At 45.4% G+C, this 19,995-nt stretch overlaps 1 protein-coding gene across 1 annotated transcript in view; it reads right to left on the bottom strand.

Moving 5' to 3' along the window:
• The window catches only part of DAPL1 (death associated protein like 1), a 111,596-nt gene that overhangs the window by 70,544 nt on the left and 21,057 nt on the right, over positions 1-19,995 (bottom strand). The gene's annotated exons all lie outside the window — the stretch shown is intronic.

Genomic DNA, 19,995 nt, shown 5'->3' with positions numbered 1-19,995 from the left:
CCATCTGCAAGCCTAGGGGAGAGGCCTTAGGAGAAACCAAACCTGCCCACGGTGTGATCTTGGACTTCCGGCCTCCAGAACTGTGAGAAAATAACTGTGGCTTCTCTGTGTTGAAGCCACTAAAACAGTCATATTTTCTCATGGCAGCCTGAGCAGACTAATATGAGACCCAAACAGCTACATTCTGTTGTATTTAGTGAGTATTAATTTGTCACTCAAATGTTCATTCACTCAACAAATAGGCACTGACTATCTCCTGACACTGAAGCCCAAGTCTTGTAAAGGAGACACAGTCCCTTTCATCACTGGGTGGTGGAGACAGACCTGGGAGGGGCCAGAGCAGGAGAGAAGGGTCTGGAAATGAGAGAGCCTGGCGGCCCGGTCCTGCTGGGTGCTCCAGTGAGGGTGGAGAGAATGATTAAGGAGGCTGAGGGGAGGAGGTCACTGGTCCCAGTTCACGTTGGGCTTTGGAGGCCAAGTTGAATGGTGATGACATATAGGCAGGGAGCACAGAGGTTCTGGGGGCAGAACAGAGCTGGGGGTGCTCTGAGGCAGAAGCTGCAATCAGGATGGAGGGAAGGACACACGTGTAATAGCCTTGTCTTCCAGGTGCCCCACAAGGGAATGAGGGACTTTAAAACAGGGGGCTGGCTTACATTTTGGTCATTAGAGTAGAATGAAAGGCACACTGCACTGAGTTCTCCCTCCCTCTTCTACCATTTGCCAAAAAAAGGCAATTTCTGGGGAACTTTTTCTACATATGTCTCACCCTTAAACACACACACACAGCTGCTTGAGCAAAGGTGTCATTACTAAGCCCTGCTCAGTTGGAAGTACACATACCTCACTGAGCACAACTCACTCAACCAGTTCTACAGAGAGGGAAGTGCAGACAGACGCCACCACCTGTGCAGGCAGGAAGCCTCAGGCTGCCTTGATGTCTCCCTCCCACTGACCCTGCCCTTGGAAATCTCTCCCTCCCCGGCATTTTCCTACCCACCCCTCGCTCCTTCAGCTCATCACCTCTCCCCTAACGCTAACCTTGATGAGAACAGATTCAAGCCAACCAGGTTGTATATAATACCTCAATTCTTTTTGTTAGACACCAGTGACAACCCAACAGTTTGAGGAGGGGAGCTTTTAGCCTCTGCTTCACAATCTCCCTTCTGGTTTGTAATGCCAAGGATCTTAGCTGGAATCTGTGAAACACATCTTTGTTTTCATCAGCCTCTCATTGACATTCAGTATCTCCTTCAGTCATGAATAGAGACAACCACCACCTCAGTCATTAACTCCCGTGTCTTTTCAGCAGGAGAAATCATGGGTATTTTTCTATCACATTTTAGATGTTGTGGACCCTCAGAATTTCATTTATAGTTATCACTAAAAACAGAGACACCATGCTGTTGACAAAGTTTTGACATATCTATAGTTGAAGCTTTGGTTTTTCCAGTAGTCACGTACGGATGTGAGAGTTGGACCATAAAGAAGGCTGAGTGCCGAAGAACTGACACTTTCAAAGTATGGTGCTGGAGAAGACTCTTGAGAGTCCCTTGGACTGCAAAGAGATCAAACCAGTCAGTCTCAAAGGAAATCAGTCCTGAATATTCATTGGAAGGACCGATGCTGAAGCTGAAGCTCCAATACTTTGGCCACCTGATGCAAAGGGCCAACTCACTGGAAAAGACCCGGATGCTGGGAAAGATTGAGGGCAGGAGGAGAAGGGGGCAACAGAGGATGAGATGGTTGGATGGCATCACTGACTCAATGGACATGAGTTTGAGCAAACTCAGTGAGATAGTGAAGGACAGGGAAGCCTGGTGTGTGGCAGTCCATGGGGTCACGAAGAGTCAGTCACAACTTAGCAACTGAACAACAGCAGCAGCATAATTATTAGAACTGCCTCTGCATTATGTTATTGCACAGTTTCTGTTAGCTAAGGAGCACCCAGAGTTCCGTGGCATAGTAAAGCTTAGGAACCTCTGCCCCGGGCTGTAACTTACAGGTCTGAGAAGGCTCCCTAGTGAAAACAGCTGCAGCCCTGCCCTGTGGATTCCGAGCCCGGGGCCTCGATCCTTCATTCGTTCCTGTAGTGGTTCAAGACAGACCGAGAGCTGATAGTTTCTGAGGAAACTCTTGTCCTGGCCTCAGGTGAGACCTGGAGTGCTCTGTGTAGTGCTGGGGTACCACCACCCCAGGCCCCTGCTGCAGGCTGGGCCAACTCCTACACTACTCAGTCATTTGTCTACGAACTGGAAATGCCTGCGACAAGACACAGTGACTGATGGCAATATACCTGTGAACGAAGTGCCGTCTCATTCTCGATTCCTGGGTACAGCCTTCTTCAAGCCTTCCTCCCCACGGGGATCTCCACCTAGCACACAACACTGCTTCCCCCATCCAGACACGCCACCCACATCCTCTGTTTCACGCTGCTTCTCTCTTACACGTGATGCTTTGACTCAAACGCCCTCCTCCCAGCCATCTGTCAAAATCCTGCTATCCTCCTGTTCCCCTTCACCTCTTGGCTCAAGCTTTACTTTTAAAAAACTTAAAGTAATTTAAATTTAAAAAATTAATTAATTTTTAAAAATTTAATTAAAAAATTATTAAGGTTGAAATTCATATAACACAAAATGAATCATTCTAGAGCGAGCAGTTTCATGGCATCCAGTACATTCACAATGTTATGCAACCAACATCTCTGTCTAGTTCCAAAACATTCCCAGCATTCCAAAATAAAACTTAATACTCATTCAACAGTTGCTCCTCTTTCAACACTCTCCCAGCCCCTGGCAACCAGTCCACATTCTGTCTCTATGGATTTGCATGTCTTGGATATTTCATATGAATGGAATCACACAAGATGTGGCCTTTTGGGTCTGGCTTCTCTCATTCAGCATAATGTTTTCCAGGCTCACTGAAGTTGTAGTACAAAGTACACAGTGCTAATTCACTTAAGTCATTTTTATAGCTGAGTACTATTTCACTGCATGGATGCACCAGAATTCGTCTATCATTTCATCCACTGATGGACGTTTGGGTTGTTCCTGCTATTGTGGATGGTGCTGCTACGTGAATAGTGTTGCTATAAACATGCGAGTACAGAGATTTGTTTGAGTGTTCAGTTCTTTTGTATATATATCTAAGAGTGGATTTACTTGGTCATATGGTAATTCTATGTTTAACTTCTTGAGGAACTGCCAAAGTGTTTCCACAACAGCTGAACTATTTTGCATTCAAACCAGCAATGCACAAGGGTTCCAACTTCTCCACATCCTCATTAACACTTGCTATTTGAAGCTTTACTTTTTTAAAAAGCAGGGGAATAGTTTTTCTATTTACTTTGTGATTATTATGTGAAGCATCATTTAGTTCTTTAAGCCAAATTTTCCAATCAAGCATAGAAAACATAGAAGGCAATCATTTTGGAGAATGGACAGGCTAATTAATTTAATTAGAATTGAAAACCACCTTTCCAGTTATTTCATTTACTATGACTTATGCTGAAGCTTTACTATGTTGATGTGGGCCTTTTAAAACTAATTTTGCTTCTTTTTGGCTGTGCTGGGTCTTTTTTGCTGCATGGGCTTTTCTGTAGTTGTGGAGAGCGGGGGGTTACTCTCACTGCGGTGCTTGGGCTTCCCATTGTGGGAGCTTGTCTTGTTGTGGAGCATGGGCTGTACGGTGCACGGGGCTCAGTGGCTGTGGTCCCCAGGCTCTAGAACACAGGGTCAATAGCTGTGGTGCACTGGCTTAGTTGCTCTGTGGAATGTGGGATCTTCCTGGTTTAGGGATTGAATTCCTGTCTCCTGCATCGGCAGGTGGATTCTTTGCCACTGAGCCACCAATGAAGCCCCTGCAGCTTTACTTTTTAAACCCTTCAATAATTTCTTCCCTTTTACGCCCCCTCCAGACTCTCCATACCCGTACCTGATCCATTCCTGCAGCACTGCCCTTAATCACACTATATTGTAATTCTATACTGTTATTCTGTGCTTGCACATCTCTTCCCATCGTTAGACTTGCCAGGCTGAGGTTGCTTGTGGGCAGAGATCCCTTGGTACCTGCAGAGAAGTGCTGGCCCCTCGGGTGGGCAATAGGTGTCTGAAGCCTAAATGTGTGACTGAAGGGCTCATGGGCTCCCTCCTGTGGCGAGCAGAAATAAACCTACAAACCAGCATCCTTGCCTGAAAAATCCCATGGACAGAGGAGCCTGGAGGGCCACAGTCTAAAGGGTCACAAACACTGAGTCACTGAGCACTCACGCAGTCTCACCTGTCCTGGTCTGCCCTGACATACAAAAAGCCTTCCAATGAAGACAAATGAGACACCAGATGGGCAAGCATGCTGAGCTCTTTGGAGAAGAGAGCCTGTGTAAATCCACATCTTTTATTGGAGAAACAAAGTAAATGACTCCAAACTGTCTTTGCTTTATCTTGCCTGAACAAGTAAGTTTGGAGGACGAAAAGAGCTCTTAGAGGTGCATATATGAATCATCATGCAATAAATGTAAGCCTTCTGGGGAAACTGACTCTGGCACGAAACGCTCTTGCCTAGTGACGAGGTGAACGTGTGCCCCTGCGTGACTTAGCCCTTTCTTCTCCCTTGTTTGTCACTGTAAAATTGGAAGAGCTTTACATTCCTGCTCCTGCCACCCACTTCAGAGCATTTGTCCACTTTCCATTTATCAAAAGGCATCAGAACGTGCTAGGCCCTAGGAAAGCAAACATAAATCAGGTCACATCCTGTTCCCAGTGTATCCCTGTGTAAGATGAAGCACGTTAAGAAGCCACACACCTGGATTACTTCGGAGGAAAGAAATCTCCATGGAAGGGAATATAACATTTGTTTATAGGCACACATGACAGATGTGGGGAAGAGCAGTTAGAGGTGCTTTATTTTGGTTTTATTTTGTCGGGTGGGTCCCATCCTTTGACAAAGAGCTAAATATTTTTCAGATGTGTTGGCAGTTTTAGGGCTATTATAATACTTATTTTTCTAGCACCAATAGAAAGGCAGTAGATTAGGTCAGGGAGAAGGATCTGACTATTGAGATTTTCTCAGTTGAAGTTATTTCACCATTAAAAAAAATAATAAAAAAGGCCTTTATGTATGGGAGAGGCAACTTAGGATAAGAAGGTGAGATTTGCAATTAAAGTCCTGGGTTTGAGTCCCAGGTTTGCTACTCATTTGTCATATTCCAATGGACAAGTCTCTGGACCTGGGGTGCTCACTGGGGTCTATCTTTCCTGTCACATCCCTATCTTGAGGAATTTGAATAAGTAAATCTGGAGGCATTTCAATAGCTTATTACACCATTCTGAGATCAAAGGCTTTGTTCTTGAACCCTAATGTCACAGTCTTCATTTCTGAGTTCAGATGGACTGTTGTAAAAGCTATCCTGCTGTTGTTAGTATGATGTGAATTTCGGCCTTCAGGCTAGAGTTGCTGTTAAGATGGGTAGTTGTCTCTGAACACCAAAGCCTGAACATCTGCTTTAACCAAGTTTAAGTTGTGCGGCTTTACCTTCCAGAGTGCCCCACAGAAATCTTGTTAGATCTGGATAATTATGCCCCAATCCCTTCCCCTGATACCTGTGGGCTCATCAGGCTTCCTTTCTTGTGCTTCTCCAGGCCTCCCCACTTCTGTGCCCACCTGCTGGTTTCACTTTTGCACTGACTCTGATGAAGAGTTTAGTCCCCTTTTGAGATGCCCCCAAAGGACCCCTGACTCACTAGTGGGCCTTACAGACTAATCTGAAATCTTGATGGGATTGTGGGGCGGCAAGTCCAGGGACGCTTACACATGAAGGTGTGGCCAGCCTTCTCTCACCCGGCTTTCTTATTTTTCCATTTGTTCTTTTCATCTTCCCTTTCTTAGGCTGCAATTTTAAAAATAAAAGAGGTCCTCCCCCAGGGTGTAGCCAGAACCATTGTGTCCACTCAGGCCTCAGCTTCTTATCAAATATTTTCCTATCAGAAACAGCCTTTTCTTCCCCGGGGGAGTTCTTGCTTTGGGAACCCATCCAATCCTTAGGGGCTCAGGCTGGGAGGCCAGTCCCAGGGCAACGTCAGGGAAACCTGCCAGGATTTGACGGCTTGGATGTCCCTTTTAACACCCATGACCTGTACTTGGTACTTAACATAAAACTCTAAAGCAATTGACTTTCCACCATAAAGTTTATCATTAAAGTGTTCTGAGGCATTCTGTTTTTGAATCCCACACTCCCTGCAGATTTTCTGCAGACAGGGCCATCTGGTGGGACTTCCTCCAGATGACCACAAGAGGGCACATGATTGCCAGCTCATAAGGCCCTCTGCACAGCCAACAGCCAATTCCTGGGGCTTTGCTATAGAAAGGACAGTTTCTGTTTGTTTGTTTGTTTTCCCTCAGAAACAGGAGGAAAGCAGTTGAAATTCCCAGGATGCAGCTAAGGCATTTTCTACGGCATTCATCTGTGAAATGTTGGCTGCGAGAAGCAGACATTCTGGCGGGCAAAGGAAAGACTGCATTCTCTGTTTCTCTCGCGTAGTCCCAGCCCAGGGAGAAGAAAAGGGCTGCAGAAAGTTGGACAAATGATTTTTGTTGTTCCTGAGATTACTAGTAGAATATGCTGGTGGGCTACATGTGTCTAGCAGGCTTCATGGTATAGTATAAATAAAGTGTGGAATTAGGTCTATATGGGATTCATTTCCCTTTCCCAAGCTTCCTGTCAAGAGGGCTGCTGGCAACCCTGGAGAAACTCCAACAGTAACCTGATGCGAGGTCGAGAGGTGTTAGGATTGTCCCTTGGATTGGGGCCCTCGGGCCCTGATTTCAGATGAAGGGGTGATGAGACACTATTCTGGAGGGGAACATGGAGATAGTGATGGGATGGGAAAGTTAAGTGGGGTGAGTAAGCATGAGTGTAGGTCAAAAGTCAGAAGTGGCCTTTTAGAGATCAAAATTAGATTGCTTAACTTCTAAAGTAGCAGACAAAAATTCAACTATAAGTGAAAATGAAGGAAGAAAAAAAAGGAATTAGAAACAAAAAAACCTGTACTATCAATGAGAACTCTCAGCTCAGATGTTGAACTAAGTCCTCATAAGACAGTCTGGAAATGTTGCCCAGCTCCAGCACCTACCAACTCTGTGACCTTGGGCTGGATACACAGTTTCTCTGAAACTGTTTCCTCATCTCTAATATGGGGAAAACTATCATGGCTACCAGCTGGCTATGAAGAGTAAATAGCATAAGGTGCGTGAGAGTGCTCTCCTACGTGGCTCTTTGTAGACAGTGAATATTCTAGTTCTCTCCTCTCTTCTCCCTCTTTAGCAAGTCTAGCTTATTAACACTTACTCATTCAAGAATATTTCCTGAGTACCTGTATCAGTTAGGTTGCTTTCAATTGCAAGTGACAGAAAACCTCACCTAAATGGCAGTAAACAATAAGGAAAAGGTATTATCTCGTTGGGCTTCCCTGGTGGCTCAGGGAAGAACCTGCCTGGAATGCAAGAGATCTGGGTTCAATCCCTGGTCTGGGCAGGGCAGTTCTAGGGTGGGTTACTGTGGAGTCTCAGCACAATTACCAAGGACTTGACTCCTTTGCTACTTTAGCTCCGTCGTCCTCAATTTACGTCTGTCCCGGTGCCTCTCTCTCCAAGGCTGCAGAACAGCAGCTCCTCACTCTCCTGGAAGTGGGCCTGGGCTCTTTCCTCTCACGCAACTCTTCAGAATTCTCCTAGAACTGTTTTCCAGAAGTTGCCCCAACAGACCTTATCTCATGTCTCATGGACCAAAAGTGGGTTACTTTGCTCCTCCCTGAATCAGTTCCTGGTGAGATGAATGAGCTTCTGTGATTGGAATGGACCAGTTGTCATCCACCCTGAGATGTCCCTTCAGTTCAATTCAGCTCAGTCATGTCTGCCTCTGCGACCCTATGGACTGCAGCATGCCAGGCCTTCCTGTCCATCACCAACTCCCGGAGTTTACTCAAACTTGTGTCCATTGAGTCAGTGATGCCATCCAACCATCTCATCCTCTGTTGTCCTCTTCTCCTCCCACCTTCAGTCTTTCCCAGCATCAGGGTATTTTCCAATGAGTCAGTCAGTTCTTCACATCAGGTGGCCAAAGTACTGGCGTTTCAGCTTCAGCATCAGTTCTTCCAAAGAACACTCAGGACTGATTTCCTTTAGGATGGACTGGTTGGATCTCCTTGCAGTCCAAGGGACTCCCAAGAGTCTTCTCCAACACCACAGTTCAAAAGCATCAATTCTTCGGTGCTCAGGTTTTTTTTATAGTCCAACTCTCACATCCATACATGACCACTGGAAACACCATAGCCTTGACTAGATAGACCTTTGTTGGCAAAGTAATGTCTCTGCTTTTTAATATGCTATCTAGGTTGGTCATAGCTTTTCTTCCAAGGAGCAAGTGTCTTTTAATTTCATGGCTGCAGTCACCATCTGCAGTGATTTTGAGCCCCCGAAAATAAAGTCTGTCACTGTTTCCACTGTTTCCCATCTATTTGCCATGAAGTAAAGGGATCAGATTCCATGATCTTTGTTTTCTGAATGTTGAGTTTTAAGCCAACTTTTTCACTCTCCTCTTTCACTTTCATCAAGAGGCTCTTTAGTTCTTCTTCGCTTTCTGCCATAAGGGTGGTGTCATCTGCATATCTGAGGTTATTGACACTTCTCCTGGCAATCTTGATTCCAGCTTGTGCTTCATCCAGCCCAGTGTTTCTCATGATGTACTCTGCATATAAGTTAAATAAGCAGGGTGACAATATACAGCCTTGACATACTCCTTTCCTGATTTGGAACTGATGCGGAAGCAGTGGCTGCGTGGCACGGGAGCGACTGTGAGATGTCCCTTAGTTTTCCAGAATTGTTGATGTCAGAAAAAAATCAATTAGGTAAAGACAGAAGGGAAGAAATCGCTTTTGGCAGGCAACCAAGGGTATTTTCTAGGCACTGTAGTTGGTGTTGAGCATACAGTAGTTAAGCCTAGAGGAGGGCATGGCAACCCACTCCAGTATTCTTGCCTGCAGAACCCCATGGACAGAGGAGCCTGTCAGGCTACAGTCTATGGGGTCCCAAACAGTTGGACACGACTGAAGCAACTTAGCACAAGCGACTGAGCACGCAGGGACACAACAGTAGTTAAGACAGACACCATTCCTGGGGAGCTTGTATGAGAGGTCACAGACAAGTAAACTGGCATTAACAGTATCGTGTGTAGGTGCTATGCAGAAAGAACTGTATGGCAGTGACCCATGATTGGCGGCAAGGGAAGACTTCTGGAGGAGTTGCTCTTTGAGATAAAATAGGCATTTTCCAGATGATTAGCGGTAGTAGTAGAATGAGAGCTTGCATGAGAGCCCTGGGAGCAAGAGTGATTATAGTATATTCAGGAAGTGGAGAGAAGTTCACCTTGGGAGGGGAGACTGAGATAGAGTTGGCTGGGTGGGTAATAGGGGCCAATCACAAAGCCCATGGAAACCATGTGGGGGAGTTGAGATTCTATTCTGACAGCAATGGGTCAAGTACATTGAGAGCAATGATCTTCAAAATGTGGGTATGAAATCAACACAGTAGTTCATAACCCACATATAAAAATAATGGTGAGTTAAGTAGTAATTACTATAGTCTATCACAGCACGTCTCTGAGAGTTTCATGTATCACTGTTAACTCTGATCCTCAGATGTTGGTTCCATTTTTATCTCCATTTTGCAGATGAGGAAGCTGAAGTACTTGTCTAAGGTCTGTTACGTCTTGAATTGTGTCCCCCTCAAAACAAACATGCTACAGGGCTAACTCCCACCATCTCAGGCGGTGGTTTAGTCACTAAGCTGTGTCCAACTCTTGTGACCCCATGCACTGTATCTTTCCAGGCTCCTCTGTCCATGGGATTTCCCAGGCAGGAATATTGGAGTAGATTGCCATTCCCTTCTCCAGGGGATCTTCCCGACCCAGGGACTGAACCCAGGTCTCACACTTTGCAGATGGATTCTTTACTGACTGAGCCACCAGTTTTCATTCCAATCCCAAAGAAAGGCAATGCCAAAGAATGTTCAAACTACCGCACAATTGAACTCATCTCACATGCTGGCAAATTAATGCTCAAAATTTTCCAAGCAAGGCTTCAACAGTACATGAATTGAGAACTTCCAGATGTTCAAGCTGGATTTAAAAAAGGCAGAGGAACCAGAGATCAAATTGCCAACATCCGCTGGGTCATCGAAAAAGCAAGAGAGTTCCAGAAAAAACATCTATTTCTGCTTTATTGACTATGCCAAAACCTTTGACTGTGTGGATCACAACAAACTGTGGAAAATTCTGAAAGAGATGGGAATACAAGACCACCTTACCTGCCTCCTGAAAAATCTATATGCAGGTCAAAAAGCAACAGTTAGAACTGGACATGGGACAACAAACTGGTTCCAAATAGGAAAAGGAGTACATCAAGGCTGTATATTGTCACCCTGCTTGTTTAACTTGTATGCAGAGTACATCATGTGAAATGCTGGGCTGGATGAAGCACAAGCTGGAATCAAGATTGCCAGGAGGAATATCAAGATGGCACCACCCTTATGGCAGAAAGCAAAGAGGAACTAAAGAGCCCCTTGATAAAAGTGAAAGAGGAGAGTAAAAAAGCTGACTTAAAACTCAACATTCAAAAAATGAAGATCATGGCATCCAGTACCATCACTTTATGGCAGTGAGAGACTTTATTTTCTTGGGCTCCAAAATCACTGCAGATGGTGATTGCAGCCATGAAATTAAAAGAAGCTTGCTCCTAGGAAGAAAAACCATGACAAACCTAGACAGCATGTTAAAAAGCAGAGACATTTGCTGACAAAAGTCCATCTAGTCAAAGGTATGGTTTTTCCAGTAGTTCATGTGTGAATGTGAGAGTTGGACAATAAAGAAGGCTGAGCACTGAAAAGTTGATGCTTTTGAACTGTGGTGTTGGAGAAGACTCTTGAGAGTCCCTTGGACTGCAAGGAGATCCAACCAGTCCATCCTAAAGGAAATTGGTCCTGAATATTCATTGGAAGGACTGATGCTGAAGCTCCAATACTTTGGCCATCTGATGCAAAGAACTGACTCATTGGAAAAGACCCTGATGCTGGGGAAGATTGAAGGCACGAGGAGAAGGGGATGGCAGAGGATGAGATGGTTAGATGGCATCACCGACTCAATGGACATGAATTTGAACAAGCTCCGGGAGTTGGTGAGGGACAAGGTGGCCTGGCATACTGCAGTTCATAGGGTTGCAAAGAGTTGGATATGACTGAGCAACTGAATTGCACTGAACTGAGCCACCAGGGGGAATCCCCACCATCTCAGAATGGGTCTTTATTTGGAAATAAGGTGTTATAGATGTCATGAGTTAAGATGAGGTCATACTGGAGCAGAGTGGCCCCTAATCCAACATGGCTGGTGTTGATATCAGAAGAAGACTATGTGAAGTCAGGGACACAGGGAGAGCACCATGTAAAGATGGAGGAGGAGAGGAGAGTGATAGGTCTACAAACCAAGGACGGCCAGGATGGCTGGCTGGCACCGAAGCCAGGAGGGAGGCATGAACAGATCCTCCCTCACAAGCTCTCAGGAGGAGTCTACCCTGCTGACACCTGGATTTGACATTTTATAGCCTCCAGAGCTGTCATAGAATAAATATTTTCCGTTTAAAACCACTCAGGTTGTGCTGCTTTGTTAACACGGCTAATAACTGAGGAACTGAGATGGAAAACCAGATCCTGGCCACTCTGAATCACTGTACTTTTCTCAGTAGGAAAGAGAACACAATGTAAGTAGCTGAGGGGAAGGTTTTAGTTGTCTGTCTATCTGTTTGTGTATAGGTATGCATGCACGTCGGAGAAGGCAATGGCACCCCACTCCAGTACTCTTGCCTGGAAAATCCCATGGATGGAGGAGCCTGGTAGGCTGCAGTCCATGGGGTCGCTAAGGGTTGGACATAACCGAGTGGCTTCACTTTCACTTTTCACTTTCATGCATTGGAGAAGGAAATGGCAACCCACTCCAGTGTTCTTGCCTGGAGAATCCCAGGGACAGGGGAACCTGGTGGGCTGCCGTGTATGGGGTCGCACAGAGTCGGACACAACTGAAGTGACTTAGCAGTAGCAGTAATGCATGCACGTAAATATACACTGGGTCATAATGTAAGATGCAGTTCACTGAAGTTTGAAAGCCACTGAATTAAGAAGGATTTGAATAGAGTAATAAGATCAATTTTCATTTTAGAAGAAACAAAGACAGGTCAAGATTTTAGAACTGGAAGTCAAGTAGGGTAAACTCATTTGTAGGGATAAATTCAAAGGCCTCCTCCTGTGGCAGGATGAGATGATAAGGTTTCTGCCTGAGGTTGATGGTGGGGCAGGGGTATCACCTAAGCTGGTGCTGGTCAAGGCGGATCTAAGTGTATGGTGCCCTATGACATTGTGCAGAGCGCAACCTGTATGACTGTCCACGGGGTTCCTAGGATTGGATTAGAGATGTTCACTGGGGACGTGGGGAGCAGCTGTACCAACCCTTCTCGAGCGTGTTTTTCAAAATGGGTACCTTCGCAACAGATCCTTAAAGGTAACACGTTGGCACTCCATGTGTAAGATCTACAGTGGACAGGCAGCAAAGGCAGCAAGACTGTGAGACCCAGGCCTAGGAGTATAAGCTCTTCCAGAAGGTCAGTTCCCCTACCAGAACATAATGCCACGAGGACACAGACTTCACCCATGACACTTGGTGCTGATCCCCAAAGCCTAGAATAAACACTCACTGGATGCTTAACAAATATTGTTGAATTAATATTAAAAGCAATATAGTGAGGAATATGCATGAAAGGAAGTCACAGGGTGATCATGTTTAATGTCCTTGCTCCCTCACCAGCCCCGACCACCTATGGCAGTACCACCCCTCCCCCCAGGCCTCAGCTACACATCTCCTCCCATGTCCCTTCCACTGCGGTGACTCTACAATTCCATGTCTGCCTCTCCTGTCCATGACATGACCCAAGGAAAAGGATGCTGCTGGCAAGCTGTGTGGCCTCTGCTGAATCACATCCCCTCTGACAACGAGTCCATCACTTAAGAGCTGCAGAGGCGACCGTGACATTTGTGGATGCCCTGAGCCCTGTTCTGTGGCAAGGGATTATAGCAGCATGCACAAATCCTCATCTGAAGACCACAGTGCCCGGCTAGAGTGACTGACAGAATTAAACAAGGTCTAGACTCACGGGAAGTCCAAAAGGGATTTATGGCCCAATACAAAGAAATGCAAATTTTGCTCTCATTCAAACCATTCCTATGCTATCATCGATTTTTTTTTCCTTCTCTAGGTGTCAGGCTTAACTCAGCCTTCCACGTTAGGAAGCTGACTCAGTCTGCAGCGCCACATCTCCCTGCTTGCTGTGTTTGCCAGTGGGGTCTGTGGCTCATGGATGCCTCATAGCATCCCTCTGTCACCTGAGCTTTGTTCTGGGGAGACTGTCCCTGCGTCCCTCTGAGGCAGGGGCCCATTCAGGGAGGGCAACTCTCCCAGGGTGCCTGGGATTTTCCTTCTTTTAGCACCAAGAGTCCTGTGTGTGAGGACACCTCTCAGACCTGGGTACGTTGGGATGACTTGCAACACTGAGAAGGGAACGGGAGCTTGGGCCTGCTTGTTGGCACAACCAAACTGGCTAATGCTAGCCATGCCAAAATTAGAAGCATCTCTCTCTGGTAAGATCCTGTTTTATTTTCATTTAAATGAGATGGAAGAAATGTAAGACACCCAGAGAGAAAAGGTTCTACCCCACTTCCCATCCCCCAAAGAGGTGGTGAGGAAAACCCAGACTGCCTGCATTTGAGTTCCCACCTGGGCACTTCCTAACTACAAGTTAACTCAACCCCTTGGTGCCCCAGCTTCTTCCTTTGTAAGACAACTGTTAAGAAAAAAAAAGTATGTCTTTTGACTTGTGAAAAAAAACCTACAATGAAGAATCACCTCACACAGCTCAAAATGGCCATCATCAAAAAGTCTACAAACAAAAACTGCTGAAGAGAGTGTGGAGGAAAGGGAACCCTCCCAGACTGTTGGTGGGAATGTAAGTTGGCGCAGCCACTATGGAAAATGGTGTGCATGTGCATGCATGCTAAGTTGCTCAGCTGTGTCCGACTCTTTGCAACCACATTGACTGTAGCCTGCAAGGCTCCTCTGTCCATGGGGTTCTCCAGGCCAGAATACTGGGTTGCCATGCCCTTCTCCAGCGGATCCTCCTGACCCAGGGATTGAACCTATGTCTCTTATGTCTCCTGCATTGGCAGGCGGATTCTTTACCACTAGCAGGAGACTTGTTGAAAAAAAAAAAACAACTAAAAATAGAACTACCGTATGATGCAGCAATCCCACTCTTGTGCCTATATCCAGAGAAAGCCATAATTCAAAAAGATACATGTGCCCCAATATTCAGTACAGCACTATTTACAATAGCCAAGACACGGAAGCAACTCAATGTCCATCAACAGAGGAAGGGATAAAAAAGACATGGAACGTATATACAATGAAATATTACTCAGCCACAAAAGGAATGAAATAATATCATTTGCAGCAACATGGTTGGACCTAGAGATTATCATACTAAGTGCAGTAAATCAGACAGAGACAAAGCCTTTATACATGGAATCTAGAAAAAATGATACAAATGAACTTATCTACAAAACACTTATCAGAACAGATCAGTCGCTCAGTCGTGTCCGACTCCTTGCGACCCCATGAATCGCAGCACGCCAGGCCTCCCTGTCCATCACCAATTCCCAGAGTTCACTGAGACTCACGTCCATCAAGTCAGTGATGCCATCCAGCCATCTCATCCTCTGTCGTCCCCTTTTCCTCCTGCCCCCAATCCCTCCCAGCATCAGAGTCTTTTCCAATGAGTCAACTCTTCGCATGAGGTGGCCAAAGTACTGGAGTTTCAGCTTTAGCATCATTCCTTCCAAAGAAATCCCTGGGCTGATCTCCTTCAGAATGGACTGGTTGGATCTTCTTGCACTCCAAGGGACTCTCAAGAGTCTTCTCCAACACCACAGTTCAAAAGCATCAATTCTTCTGCACTCAGCCTTCTTCACAGTCCAACTCTCACATTCATACATGACCACAGGAAAAACCATAGCCTTGACTAGATGAACCTTTGTTGGCAAAGTAATGTCTCTGCTTTTGAATTTGCTATCTAGGTTGGTCATAACTTTCCTTCCAAGGAGTAAGCGTCTTTTAATTTCATGTCTGCAGTCACCATCTGTAGTGATTTTGGAGCCCCCAAAAATAAAGTCTGACACTCTTTCCACTGTTTCCCCATCTATTTCCCCATGAAGTGGTGGGACTGGATGCCATGATCTTCGTTTTCTGAATGTTGAGCTTTAAGCCAAATTTTTCACTCTCCACTTTCACTTTCATCAAGAGGCTCTTCAGTTCCTCTTCACTTTCTGCCATAAGGGTGGTGTCATCTGCATATCTGAGGTTATTGATATTTCTCCCGGCAATCTTGATTCCAGCTTGTGTTTCTTCCAGTCCAGCGTTTCTCATGATGTACTCTGCATATAAGTTAAATAAGCAGGGTGACAATATACAGCCTTGACGAACTCCTTTTCCTATTTGGAAACAGACTTATAGACTTTGAAAAAGAACTATGGTTACTAAAGGGGAAACCAACTGGGGGGAGGTGGGGATAATTAGGAGTTTGGGATAACACAGACATACTAGTATATATAAAATAATCAGCAAGGACCTTTTGCATAGCACAGGGAATTCTACTCAATATTCTGTAATTACCTACATGAGAAAAGAATCTTAAAAAGAATGTGTATGTGTAACTGATTCATTTGCTGTATATCTGAAACACAACATTGTAAATCAACTATACTCCAATATAAAATAAAAAACTGTTAAAGCATGTCTTATGGGGTCACACTAAAGATCAGAAGAGAAAAAATTATATAATACTCTTTTAGCTGCAACCAGCTGGACAATTATTATTGTCACACCTTCTCTACAGAAATGGGATTCTTCTATTTTCTGGAGCCTGCACTGCTTCCTTGGCAATGAGGGGGTTAAAGAACCCTGATACTTGCATATGAACATGACTAAGAGACAGTTCTAATGGGAGGATGTGATCTCTTCTTCTCCCCTTTTTAAAACCTTTTATGTTAAATATAACAAACACAGAAAAAAAAGTGACAGTTGCTCTGTCGTGTCCGACTCTTTGTGACTCCAGGGACTATATAGTCTGTGGAATTCTCCAGGCCAGAATACTGGAGTGGGTAGCTGTTCCCTTCTACAGGGGATCTTCCGAACCCAGGGCTCCCGCATTGCAGGTAGATTCTTTACCAGCTGAGCCACAGGGAAGCCCAAGAATGCTGGAGTGGGTAGCCCATCCCTTCTCCAGGGTATCTTCCAGAACCAGGAATTGAACCAGGTCTCCTACACTGCAGGTGGATTCTTTACCAGCTAAGCTACCAAACACAGAGAGTGCCATAAAACAAATGTAAGCTTCATAAGTTACTATGGAGTGAAAACCCTCATAATCAGTTCTTTTGTTAGAAGGCAGAATTTTGCCAGCCTTCCCAGGACCCCTCTCCACTGCTCTCCCCAAATTCTACCCAGTCTTTCCCCTATGGTTGCTGCATGGCAGGCAGATTCTTTACCACTTGCGTCCCCCCGGAAGCCCCTGCTAAGAATATCCTCATATTTATTGTATCAAGAAATGACCCATTTTTTTTGTTTGTTTTCTTCAGGGTTAAAAAAAGTGGCACTGGGGTACTACCTAATCACAACTCTTTTGCTTCATCTAGGAAACAGAGGGCTGGGGTCTCCTCTTATTTATAGGAAATAAAAAAAAAAAAGCAGCATGATTTCTAAAGGAAAGAGTTTAAGTAGGAACTTGCAAACATTACCTCCTTTTTTGTGACTATGCTTCCTCGTGCCTGGAAGGGGCACAGAGATCTCGGTGTACGTTGCTTAAAGAAAATAGACAATAGTCACAGTCCATTAAAATCCCATCTGCTTCCCATAAAATGGAAAAGTCATTACTGGCCGAGTCAGGGGGTCTCAGGCTCATGTGGAGGAAGCGATCACCTACCAGCTCTCCCTTTACAACCTTGCTGTTTGCAAAGGGGCAAGTCACCCCCTTATTTTTCTACCACGTCAGTGCTTTTTACACTAAACCGTGCTTCTCCCCAAACAGTTGTTGGTATAAAACATTCCTAATATTATTTTGAATGGTGCTGAGAAAAATGCAGGGCCAGATGTGTGGGAATGGTATTAATTGCTGGATTTAGAAAGGAAGAGGCTGGGTGGGTGTGGAAAAGGTCACTGGGACTTAGGACTTGAATCAGACAGGGAGGGAACATGCTTCCCTGGGGCGTGGAAGGGAAACGGCTTAATGGAGGAAATTATTCATTGATGGGCAGGCAGAAATTCACACCAGGAAGCACAATTTGAAATATGGCTTGGTGTATCTGTCAGGATTTGTTTCATTTAACAGAACTGAAAGAAAATCTAACAGTGGTTTAAAAACAATAAAGGCTAATTTATCTCTGATGGTATGGATTCAATAGTGGGTGTGTTGATTCCATGGTTGGCAGAGACATCTACCTTCCTGCTTTGTCATCATTAGAATGGGGATGTCCACCCTCAAGGGCACCTCGTGGTCCAAGATGGCTGCTGGAACTCTTGCCACCACCTCCAAGATTTAGGCAGGTGGAATCAGGGAAAGGCGGCGCTAGCGGTAAAGAACCTGCCTGCCAATGCAGGGGACTTAAGAGACAGGATTCGATCCCTAGGTCAGGAAGATCCCCTGGAGAAGGGCATGGCAACCGGCTCCAGTATTCTTGCCTGGAGAATCCCATGGACAGAGGAGCTGGGGTGCTACAAGTCCATGGGGTCGCAAAGAGTCAAACACGACTGAAGCGACTTAGCATGCACAAAAATCAGGAAAAGGTCAACAGGGTGTATATTAGCCCTTTAAGTAGCCTTCCCAGAAACAACACCCAACAACTTCTGCTCACATCTCAGTGGACAGGCTGAAAAGGAAGCTGGGAAATAGTCTTGAGTTTTTGGAATAAATTTGACCCTTCTGGAAAGTTAGATGGGGAGAATGACTAGGCAGGTAGGGCAACCACCAATCTTTTCTACATGTGATGAGGCAGTCAAGTATCATTGGTTAAACATAGAGACTACAACGTTATTTGGGTTAATGTCTGAGCTATAGATGAGTGATCAACAACAAGACACCAAATATTTCTAAGATACAATTTCCTCATCTATAAAATGAAGAAAGTAATAAAACCTCTTGCAGAGGTTTGTTGTGAGTCAGGTAAAAATGTCGATGTAGAATGCTCAGGACAGTGTGTGTTACAGTGAAAGCCCTCCAAAGGGCAGCTATTGCCGTACCTATGATTTAAGAGGCTGGGAAAGCAATATTTCTACAACTTCTACGCTTGTCCATGATAAAAATCAAACCCCATTGAAATAAATGTGTCATTCAAAAGGCATGACTGAGGGGTCTCCAAACCTGTGCTGATGGCTCCTGTTAAGTGCGATCCCCACAGGACTAAATGACGCAGGTATCCTTCATTTCCTCTGTGAGAGGGCCTGACCATTTTGAGGGACTCCCCTTGAACCTGAGTGGATGCAGGTTCTTCCATATCCCACTGCTGTCCACCTGGTAGAGACTGGAAGGGCAGATGCTGCACCGATCTTGCTCAAACGAGTTGGATAGCCATGGGAAGTTCTGTGGCTGGACATCCTGCCTTCAGACTTATTCTACCCTTACTCCAAGAGCGAGCCCCTCACCACGTGCTCTTCTTCTATAGGGTTCTGACCATTCTGCTTAGATCTGCAGCTTTCTTACCTCTCTGCAAAGCTCTTTGGTTCCAGTTTTTTGGTAGCCCTGGTCCAAGGGACCCACCCTCTTGAGTCAGTACTTCCCAAACTGTGTCCCAAGGAACGTTAGCCTCAAACACTTCTCCATTATAAAATATGTGTGAGAAACATATACTCTACCCCACCTTGGGGAAGTCCCAATGCACACTAACATGTTAAACGCTCTGAGAAGTTCCGCAAAGAAATAAGTTACTATTGAACTCAACATGTCCCGCTTATCAACTAAAAGACCTTGGCCTAGAGGCCAAGAGTCCTTGTTCCTGGGAGAACTTCCTAGTGAATCCCTCTTTTCAGCCAAGGAAAAGAGTTGAAGCCCATGGGCAGATCTGCGATAACCACCAATTAATTGACACCAATAAATGAAACACCATTTCCTGGTGCCATTTATAGATGCTTCTTGCCTCTTTCTGTTCTTTGGGATGAAAAATGAGATCATGTGAGTGAAAAGTGCTTTATAAGCCATTTAAATGCTGTGTAAATGTTAGTTGTTACCAGTACAATGACTCACTCTGGCGCTCCAAACCCTTTTTCCCTGGAAAGTGTCATTTTCAGAATTATAGTTCCATAACAGAGTTGAAATCTACACACATTATAACAGCCATTTCTACCAAAGGGTCCTTTCTGTTCAATAGGTAAACAATAGGTAAACAATCTGTTCCTACAGAATGGAGGAAGAAAGAAGTATAGACACAAACCCCCTTGAATCCTCAGGTTACCTCCAGTCACACAAACCCCAAAGCCACTGCACCACCAAGTCCAGACACTCAGAGCTGCCTCTTGCCTGCCTGGCCACAAACCCTCAGGGTCAGACCCTCCAGGTCCCCACAGGCTCTGCAGTGACAGCCCCTGGCGTCAGACTTCACAGTAACTGCCTCCTTAGGGTCCCTGTAAACCTGGGCCAGGAAATGCCAGGCGAGACCTGATTCGCCTAAGCCACTGAACAATGGACCCTTCCTTGTTTGTTTTGAGAGATTTCAGTGGTGGCTCCTCCTTTGCTTGACACCACAGCAGTTTTCAGAGGCACACCCAGCCGCAGAGCACATCCAGGGCTGGCGTGGGCTCAAGGGCAA

This window comes from Bos grunniens, chromosome 2 (genome assembly GCF_055505025.1).
Source record: "Bos grunniens cultivar Pamir isolate PY7600 chromosome 2, Bosgru_T2T1.0, whole genome shotgun sequence".
In the NCBI taxonomy this organism is placed as follows: Eukaryota; Metazoa; Chordata; class Mammalia; order Artiodactyla; family Bovidae; genus Bos; species Bos grunniens.
The sequence above is the reverse complement of the archived record's forward strand: the minus strand, read 5'-3'. Positions and strand labels throughout refer to the sequence as shown.